The sequence below is a fragment of the Mytilus edulis genome, chromosome 11 (assembly GCF_963676685.1).
Source record: "Mytilus edulis chromosome 11, xbMytEdul2.2, whole genome shotgun sequence".
Taxonomy (NCBI): domain Eukaryota; kingdom Metazoa; phylum Mollusca; class Bivalvia; order Mytilida; family Mytilidae; genus Mytilus; species Mytilus edulis.
In genome coordinates, this window is record NC_092354.1 from 49,614,253 (window position 1) to 49,624,913 (window position 10,661).

General features: G+C 32.4%; 1 long non-coding RNA gene across 1 annotated transcript; it reads right to left on the minus strand.

Moving 5' to 3' along the window:
- Positions 1-2,192: 2,192 nt before the first annotated feature.
- Positions 2,193-7,581, minus strand: LOC139494729 (uncharacterized). The gene is made up of 3 exons (XR_011657125.1): positions 7,312-7,581; positions 3,569-3,656; positions 2,193-2,692 (listed from the first exon to the last, which is right to left on the minus strand). It is a non-coding gene; the product is annotated as an uncharacterized lncRNA (long non-coding RNA).
- Positions 7,582-10,661: the final 3,080 nt, after the last annotated feature.

The following is a 10,661-nucleotide window of genomic DNA, read 5'->3' on the forward strand; positions in this document are numbered from 1 at the left end:
AAACTGATATTATCAAGATGCTTGATTTCTTGACAACATATTTGTTACGTTCGGATGAAGTGTTTTTTAACTGACTGTCGGTATTTCAATGGGAACAAACTGTGTCCCTCTACTTGCCGACTTGTTTCTTTATTATTATGAGGCTGACTTCATGCAGGAACTTCTTAGGAAGAAAGATAAGAAGTTAGCAATATCCTTTAATTCTACTTGTGCCACATGTGGAGCAGGATCTGCTTACTCTTTTGGAGCACCTGAGATCACCCCTAGTTTTTCGTGGGGGTTGTGTTTTTTATTCTTTAGTTTTCTATGTTGTGTCATGTGTACTATTGTTTGTCTGTTTGTCTTTTTCATTTTAAGCCATGGCGTTGTTAGTTTATTTCAGATTTATGATTTTGACTGTCTCTTTGGTATCTTTCGTCCCTCTTTTAAGATTGTTTTATTTTGTAATCATCACTTTGGATTCTCATTTGTATGCCCAATATATAATTATAAAGCAAAGATCCTCAATAAATTTGAACATTTCAAAGTACTTATATTTTTAGAAAATGAACAGAAAAACAACTACGGCAATAAAAAAATACAATGGACAACAAAACGTCGAAAAAAGCAATCCTTTGTATCGCTTGCTCAAAATGTAAGCGGGATAACAAGAGATCTTATATCTACAAGTACAAATAATGCAAACAAATTATTATTTTTGCATTTGTGAACATGCTATTTGCATAACAGTTGGCTGATTGCAAATTGAATGTTTTTATTGTCATGTGAAGTACTCACTTATCATGAGTTATCGGATAACTATATTTTATAATCCTGGTACCTTTGATTGTATATTGGATCCTATAATTTACATGTCTGTCAGAAAGGATTCACCTGACGTCGACTGTGCCTCATTGCATGTTTGAAGGTTACGTTTTGAGGTCCGTATCGCTTCTTGATTAAGCGGTAGGGTAACAATCTGTTGTTATGAGTGTGCGGTGTACATTTCGGACTACTGCAAGGTTTCAAATAACATTTACCTCATTATCATGAATCACTTGACAATGTTCGTTTTATGTTTTTTGGCCATAGCTTATATTTCTGTATGCTATTGTGCCACGGTATTTAGTGTAAGGTGTACATGTCTTTCTGTATGTTTCATATATTATGTCAATTGTATTAGCCGTATTTAATGATATATAGATGACTATGTCTGGCTGTCGGTCAGGGTTCCTATACTTTCGACCTTATGTTCCTAATTAATTGGCCAAACATAACTTTTACATTTGTCAGTTTCTAAGGTACTGTAAGCATCGAACACTGGACACTTTTAATTTGCAAAACACTCATTTGCAAATCCGCCGCCGCCTCAAACAAGAGCTACAATATCATGTATATAACCAAAATGTGCGGAATTACATGGGATTCAATAATTTCATTGGTTTTATACTGTTACTTTCATATTTATTTTGCAATTTGAATTATAAAAACATGGGATTTTCAATATCCCATGGGACAGGGCAAAATCCCATGGGATTTACCATTATCCCATGGGATTTTGGTTAAATCCCATGGGATTTTTTTTGGTCCCATGGGATTATTGTAGTCCCATGGGATATTTGTTGTCCCATGGGACAAAAAAAATCCCATGGGACTATAATTATCCCATGGGATTTTTAATATCCCATGGGACAAAATAAAATCCTATGGGATTAAAATTATAAATATATATATATAAATATAAAGTTATGTGTATGTTACAATGAATGCTGTTTGGTAGTAAAATGTTTTAAATGTATACGAGTTTTTTTTATATTTTTTATATATACATATATATAATTTTTTTTTAATTTTGTCACAAACATGTTTTTTATTTGTTTATATGACAATAAATATTATTCTTATTTTGGAATGTATAAAAATAATAATTTACAGTCAAAGAATAAAGTCCTTTCACTGAAACAAAATGATGAAATTTCTAAATAAATGAAAAAATATTGTTTTGAAATCTTTGTCTTGTTTATTCTATTATGAAAAATAGAACTGAAAAAATATTTCATATTCTGACTGAATAGTTCACTCTTTTCATGAGGTAAGATTTTCTTTGTTATAGGTTCATTGCAATACTTGTATAGGCAAACAATTTGAATTATATATAACTTTGTGGTGTACATAATAGTATGCTTATAATTGCAAATTTATAATACAAACACTTTTTGTTAAAGTTTTTGCTTTCTTTATTCACAGCTTGCTATGTACAATTATTCAGTCCACTATATAAGAGTGAAGTCAATAAATAATTTCATTCACTAGAATATTCCTGCAATTCTTAGACAAAACATTTTTTCAATCTGTTCTTCAAAGATCTTCCTCTGTACATCTTTATTGAATGGAGAGATTCAAATGAGAAGACAAAGCAAGTTTATTTGGACAACAACATTCTAATATCTTGTTCATTCGTTCCATCTTTCAATTGATAATTACATTGTTGTATTTATATGATCAAGTTCTTGTGCATCAATGATCGTGATGATATGACTCCTTTTTGTTTATAGTCATCATGTTGAAATTTCCTCTTTCAAATAAATGTAGGAAAAAACATGTTCCATTTCAAATTAATAAAAAAGTCGCACTATGGAGAAAAATATCAGCTTTAAGTTTTCCGTTCAGTATTGATCTGTGAATGATGACCATGAAAATCCAGATTTCTGACCTACAAATACACAAACTCAAAAATTATCAGTGAAGAGATCAATAAAATGGCTATTTTATCATGTTTATGATTAATATGATAAACTTTCATTTAAATATTCAAGTACTAAATTACAGAAATCGCTTAAATTTTATAATAGTTTAGTTAAAGTACAGCTTATTTAAAATTATAATAAAAAATATAGGCCACCGATGAGTTAAATAAGATATTACATTTTTAATGCCAAAAAAATGGCTTTTTTGCACCAAAGGGAGATAATTTGGAGCTTTTTCAATGATATATGCATTTTAAAAGTCATCTGGGGCCAAACCGAATTGATTGTTTTGAATGATTTGGTGTACCATATGATAAAGATATAAATAAATTGAGTTATGAAAAAAAAAATATTAAAACATTTTTCTGAAATTGTTATACCCTAGAGCCTCCTTCAATGTCATTTGATCTCTATTGGAGAAATGTCTCATTGGAAATCAGACTGCTAAGTATTTCTTATTTTTATATCAACCCAGCCATATTATACCTGTCTAATATCAGGAGCTTGTACATAGTTCAGTGGTTGATGTTGGTTCATACCCGTCATTTTTATTTTTCATAATTTTTTGTTTTTATAAATTAGTCTGGTATATTTGACGTTTGAATTGATGCTCTGTTTCAAATTTGGTTAGTGTTGACTTTTATAGATTACTATAACATGTATAGGGTATGGGTTTTCTCATTACTTACAGGTCATCAATGGCCTCTAATAAGTAATTACAATGCTTACATCCACTAAATTGAACTCTGATGGATAGTTTTCTCTTTCATCATACCACATCTTATTTTAATAAATATTTAAGTATTATTCAAGGACAAAATTTTTTATAACAGTGGACTTACCATTTAGGCTTTGTTGACCTCTGTAAATCTTATTTTGTTGATAATTTCTTCTGTTTATAGTTTCCCCTTTATCTTTCATGTTCTTGCCCTACACATAAAAGGGTAAACATCATTTAATGACAAAAATAACTACTACATGTATTACATAATTAGTAGGCAACTGAAAATTTTGTCTCATTTGTATATAACATCAACTTACTCATCATTCTTGCTGTTCAATATCATGAATATTATCATTGTTCTATGAATATGAGGTCACAGTAAAATTAACCTTGGCAGGCAGACATCTTTTTTTATATGATACCTTGTAGTCATTCCATACAACAAGTAGACCTATGCTTAAAAAATCTAAGGCCAAAATTAAAAATATGTTTGTTTCCCCTCCCCCCACATGGGTCAAAAATAAGTGCCCGGGTCAAAAAATTATTTTCCACAAAAAAATCGAAATTATTTTTTTCCTGAAAATAATTTGTTTCCATTTTTGGAAAGTGCTTGAAAGCAGAAGGATTGATAATCTAAATAAATACACTCAAATTGAGCACAAACAACTGATAAGTGGCCTGGACTGGACAAGTCAAACCATTCATGTGACCATGCTATGACAATCACATCCAGTTAAAAAAAACTAGAGGCTCTCAAGAGCCTGTGTCGCTCACCTGTTAATGTGTTTACTGATGTCAGCCATCTTTGTTGGTAGGCGGGGTCATTAGACACTTTTTTTTAAAATAGATACCCTAGTATTATGATTGTGGCCAAGTTTGGTTAAATTTGGCCAAGTAGTTTTAGAAATGATTTTTATACAAGTTACAAAAATGACGAAAAGTTGTTCAATATTGACTATAAAGGGCAATAACTCCTTAAGGGGTCCTCTAACAATTTTGATCATGCTGACTTATTTGTAGATCTTACTTTGCTGAACATTATTGCTGTCTACAGTTTATCTCTATCTATAATAGTATTCAAGATAATAACCAAAAACTGCAAAATTACCTTAAAATCACCAATTTTAGGGCAGCAACCCAACAACAGGTTGTCCAATTCAACTGAAAATTTGTGAGGGGATATATCTTATTCTGATGGACATTTAAATCTTGAAAGATTTGCCCTAAATGTCTTAGTTTCAAAGATATAAAGCAAAACCTGCATTTTACCACTATGTTCTAATTTTAGCCATGTCGGCCATTTTGTTTGGTAGGCTGAGTCATCGGACACATTTTTTAAACTACAAACCACAATGATAATTGTGGCCAAGTTTGGTTAAATTTGGCAAAGTAGTTTCAGAGAAGAAGATTTTTAAAAAAGTTACAAAAAATTATGAAAAGTTGTTAAAAATTGACTATAAAGGGCAATAACTCCTTAAGGGGTCGACTGACAATTTTGATCATGTTGACTTATTTGTAGGTCTTACTTTGCTGAACATTATTGCTTTTACAGTTTATCTCTATCTATAATAGTATTCAAGATAATAACCAAAAACTGCAAAATTTCCTTAAAATAACCATTTCACAGGCAGCAACCCATCAACAGGTTGTCCGATTCGTCTGAAAATTTCAGGGCAGATAGATCTTGACCTGATCAACAATTTTACCCCATGTCAGTTTTGCTCTAAATGCTTTGGTTTTTGAGTTATAAGCCAAAAACTGCATTTTACCCCTATGTTCTATTTTTAGCCATGGCGGCCATCTTGGTTGGTTTGACAGGTCACGCCACACATTTTTTAAATTAGATACCCCAAGGATGATTGTGGCCAAGTTTGGTAGAATTTGGCCAAGTAGTTTCAGAGGAGAAGATTTTTGTAAAAGTTTACAGACGACGGACGCAGGACGACAGACGACGAACGCCAAGTGATGAGAAAAGCTCACTTGACCTTTCAGGTCAGGTGAGCTAAAAAAAAAACTGCCTTCCTGGTCTGTTTACAAAGGGTAGACCCGGGGAGGGGAAACAGACATTCTTTTAAATGTGGCCTGATAAAATGACAAAACCAAGAAAACTTATCATTGACCAAAGAACAATAAAATGCGGTCATGGTTTATATATGAATCTGCCATTCAGACATGCACACCTTACAATTGTTTCATATCTACCAAATATAATCTACCTGTAACTTTAAACATATGATAAACTGACAAAACAATGCAGTGTTTCATTGACCAATGAACCATGCATGAAAATGAGGTCAAGTTCATATAAAATATGACAGACAGCTAAGTGCATCTTACAATTATTTCATTCACTAAATAAAGGGGCCTTATTGCTTACAGTATCCGGAAAATTGACCAAACCACAAAAACTAAATATTTTCAAAGTTCCTTATACCCTTCCAATTTGTTATGGTTGTGCCTGTTCCAAGTCAGGATCCGATAATTCAGTGATTGTCGTTTGTTTATGTGTAACATATCTGTTTTTCAATTTTTTTGTACATAAATTAGGTTGTTAGTTTTCAACTTTCAACTTGGCGATGAATCTGAAAATGCATCACACGGTATAGCTGACTTATTTAACCCTGAAACCAAATTTCAGAAATCCTTCTATTGTAGTTCCTAAGGAAAATGGGACGAAAAATATTCATCGGACGGACTGACTGACGCAAGGATGGATGGACAGACAGGGGTAAAACAGTATACCCCCCCCTTTTTTAAAGTGGGGGCATAATTTTAATACGGGGCTATAAAAACCCATGCAAGATGTCAAAACAAAAAGAAGTAACCTAATTCTTACTTGTTAGGGGCTATTTATTTATTGTCGGCTATACATATAACAATACAACATATTAAAGGTCTGTAGAGCTTTTATCCGACATACATATATATGACAAGCACAATACATTTGTACATGAAACATAAAGCTCATCACTGAGATAGTAGTCTCAGATAGAGGGAGGCGGGGTCAACCAAACTCCCCTATTCAATCTGAATGCAGGACAGAAAGTCACAGTCAAAAAGTCACACACTGTCACAGGACAAAAAGTCACAATTTAGTTTTGAGATTATTTTTCTTTGAACAAGAAAACACTCTTTTTGTATTTTTCTTGAAGTTTTATACATGAACATGATGTAGCAACTTTAAATTAAAATTTATTAAAAACAAATAAATCAGTGCATTAGGTTTGCGCACATTACCATTACATTTGCGCACAAAAATCATTACGTTTGTGTGCAGCTTTTGATTACATTTGCACGCATTTTTTAACATGTAAATATAAAAAAAAGATATAGTATGATTGCCTTTTACAGCTGACTATGCGGTATGGGCTTTACCTCGGGCTTTGCTCATTGTTGAAGGCTGTTTGGTGACCTATGGTTGTTAATGTCTGTGTCATTTTGGTCTCTTGTGGACAGTTGTCTCATTGGCAATCATACCATACCTTCTTTATATTGGCTTATGGTTGAAGGCCGTAAAGACCTCTAGTTGTTAATGTCTGTGTCATTTTGGTCTCTTGTGGACAGTTGTCTCATTGGCAATCATACCACATCTTCTTTTTTATATTATGAACAATTTCCTAAAATTAAAAATGAATGTATGTAATAAAAAGAAGATATTTCAAAATCTTTTTTCATTTATATTCAATTAATTGTCAACAAATTGTTTGTGACTTTTTGTCCTATTAACTTTGTAATTACTTTAATATGCCTGAGTTTGACATGTGTTTGACTTTTTGTCGGAATGTCCTGTGACTTTCTGTTTTTGCAGAAGTCCAGGGAGTGTTAAAAAATCACATGTGCAAGTTGAGAGTCAACACTTACACAGGGACTAGTCTACACAATACTTTTTCAGAATGTCAGCAAAAAAGAATCACTGGTGACAGGGGAGTGTAACCGATGAATTGATCCTGAATCAGATAAGATTTTCCCGGTACGTCTAAACACCGCTCAGGAGGACCTCCTGGGTGCACACATGCAGGGCATACAAAGTGCACTCATGGCAGACCCTATATAGTCGCCGTCGTATCTGCACACATGATGGATGTATATATTCGTTATAGATCGTCATACACTTCTCATTTTAGAGTTAAATTTGCACTAAAAATATATTATTTCCCCCAATTTTCGCAATTTTTTCGCCATATAAAATATTTAGGCGACTGTGCTTTTAGTGAATATAAACGATGACGAGGCCTCACGAATAAATATAAATATGAAATATACTGGAACATCGATTAGCATAGATCGAGCAGCAGAGTAAACTTCCACATAAATCTCGAAGTTATTTACGCCGGATAATATAGACTGTGCTCCTGAATAAAGTTGTCAAATACATTAATTTGTGTTTTTTACTTCTACAAGAAATTTGATTCAAATGCTAATTACGCACCATTTGCTGAGCAGAGAATCATTCTAAGCCAGGAACCGTCTATACTAATTGATAACAGTAAGAATAGAAAGTCTCTGTAAAAAGGCAGTCAATACTAACAGAACTGTATTAACTTAATGATACATGTACATCAAGTTCCAGCACCTCACCAAGCACCCTTGCCTTGCATACTGAGATGGCAAACTGGTGTGTGTCAGTATTTTAATATAAAACTGCGTAGGTTCATATCGTTTGATTCGACGTTTGTTTGGTTATTTTTTAAGGATCGTTGTAAAATTATATCTAAATCTTTGTTAAAATACGATTTTAAATTGTTCAATTCTTTCTATTTCATAATTTTGTCAAAGTCTACTTTTTAAAGTTTTAAATTTTACAGAAAAAATGAATATTCCAATTTGATTTGAAGAAAATCTTTTTGAACTGTCATGACATGGTGTTGCAAAGCTGATTACAGGTAACTATAACATACAGAACATAGAGAACATCCTGTCTACGTGTAATACAGATCATCATTGATGACATTATACAACATTTCTTTGGTTAAATGTGATAAGGTATCTGTATCCATTCCCTATTTCAACACCACTAATTTTTCGAAGAAAAAAAATCAAAAAAAAAATTATATGAAATTAAGAAGAAAAGTAGCAAATATAAACTTCAGTAATTGCGCATTGAGTAAACATAATTCCAATATTGCATGAACAAATCCGTGAGAAAACGTATATATACATGTATGAATAAAGATGTGTTTTAAAAGACCTATTGGCATTATTTCACACTAGAACCTAAGATAACTAGAACTAAGCAATGGTTGATCCAGAAATTTTCATATGTGGGGACTCATTGACTGCCTTAGAGGGGTCACGTCCAGTCATGCTTCCGTGATTCCCTATATAATCTACCATTTGTTTCCCAAGATTTAGGAGGGGGGCTGGTACACACATATATATATAAATATACCTCTGCGGCGGAGCCAGCCATTTGAAAAGAAGGAGGTCTCAACCCAGGACAAAAGGGGGAGGGGGTGGTTCCAACCATATGTCCCCATTCAAATACATTGATCGTTCAAAAAAAGGGGTGGTTCCAACCCCCGAAACCCTCCCCCTGGATCCGCCACTGATACCTAGTATGCATATAATTAAGAACAGCTTTGAATATATGCATATAAAATAATGGTACGTTTAAAAACCGTTCAGGATCTCCTGGTTGCACACAGGACATTAAGTAACTTAGGACATATATATATAATAGTAAGAGTTCAGGGTATACATTCGATAACTAACATATTTTATAATTTTGTAATTTTTGTTTTGATAAAATCAGAGACATATAATACATGTATTGAGACATATATAATACATGTGTCTCTGAAAAATCAAACCATCTTTAAAGAAGTTATTTCAGTTTGAATCGACTGTCTTTTGCATTAGAATTCCAAAACGTTAATGTTATTTACAAATGCCAAAACCTGCAAGAAAGAAACATTTATATTCGGTGATTTTAACACTAAACGTTTTCGTAATTTGTTTTAAAAATATTAAAAAGTACATGTACATCGTTTTTTCAAGATTTGTATAGTAACTGGTTTAATTAAGTCCCCTTGATGAAATTTAAATTGCGAGACGCTAATTAATAAACTATGATCTATCTATCGGCATGCGTCGTTATTTGGGATACGTCACGGATGACCGATGGTCATATTCAATACGATATACCAATCATCATTTGAATTTGGGCAATTGATCTTTAATAATTAGGACTAATTGGTGATGGCAGAGAATAAGTCGCTGGTGATGGTTAAAAACATATAGAAGTAAACTTTGCAAAAAAAAAAGGTTTCCTCGGAAAAAATTATGAAAATATATGAATATGCTAAATATTTTTTTTTTCCGAAATAATAATTAAAGACGTTTAGAAATAACAAATTTTCACAGTTGGGAAATGTTCAATTCAAGTTATTTCATTTTGAAAACGTTGAAAAATATAGATCTTATTATATGTTAAATGTGGGCCGCTTGGAGATCAACTTGTGAAACCCTGCATAATTAGGGTTTGTCTACTTTCGTCTTTTTATATTACCAAACATTCTATAATCAAGGATTTGTACAAGGCCTTGTTATAATGAATATTATCGCCAATATCACCATAATTAAATAAAGACCAGATACAATATTCGCCTCAAGAGTTTGCCATCTAACAATTCAAAATGAAATGTTGAGTCGAAACTGAGGTACCAAATCTATAAAAAGAATCACTATTTTAGTCGAAATTAAACTGTATATAATATTCTTTTTTTCAAAACTCCTGAAATAATTTAACATTAACTATAGAGAGCTTACATATGCAAATCTGTTTAAAAGTATGTGAGCGTAAATAAAATTTGTTTATTACCCCCCCCCCCCTTTTCCTTCTATAAAATTTAATTGTAAACGATTTTCGTTCTTAATTTGTGTTTGCTCATTAACTGGGGTTCATGCTGTCAAAAAAAAAATGTCTCCTTGTGTAAAAGTTATTGATAAGAAAAAATTGAAGCTTCCAGAAGAATAACGGTACGTCTAAACACCGCTTGAAGGACCTCCTGATTGCACTCATGACATACGAAGTGCACTCAGGACCCTTTATAGTCATCGCACACAGGATGGATGCATATATTCTTTATACGCTTCTTATTTTAGAGTTAAATTTGGTAGAATTTGTAATTCTTAGAAAATAATAAGGGCACGTGTCACTGATTACACAACTACTGAGCCATGAATTATCCAATCAACAAAATTAATTGGAT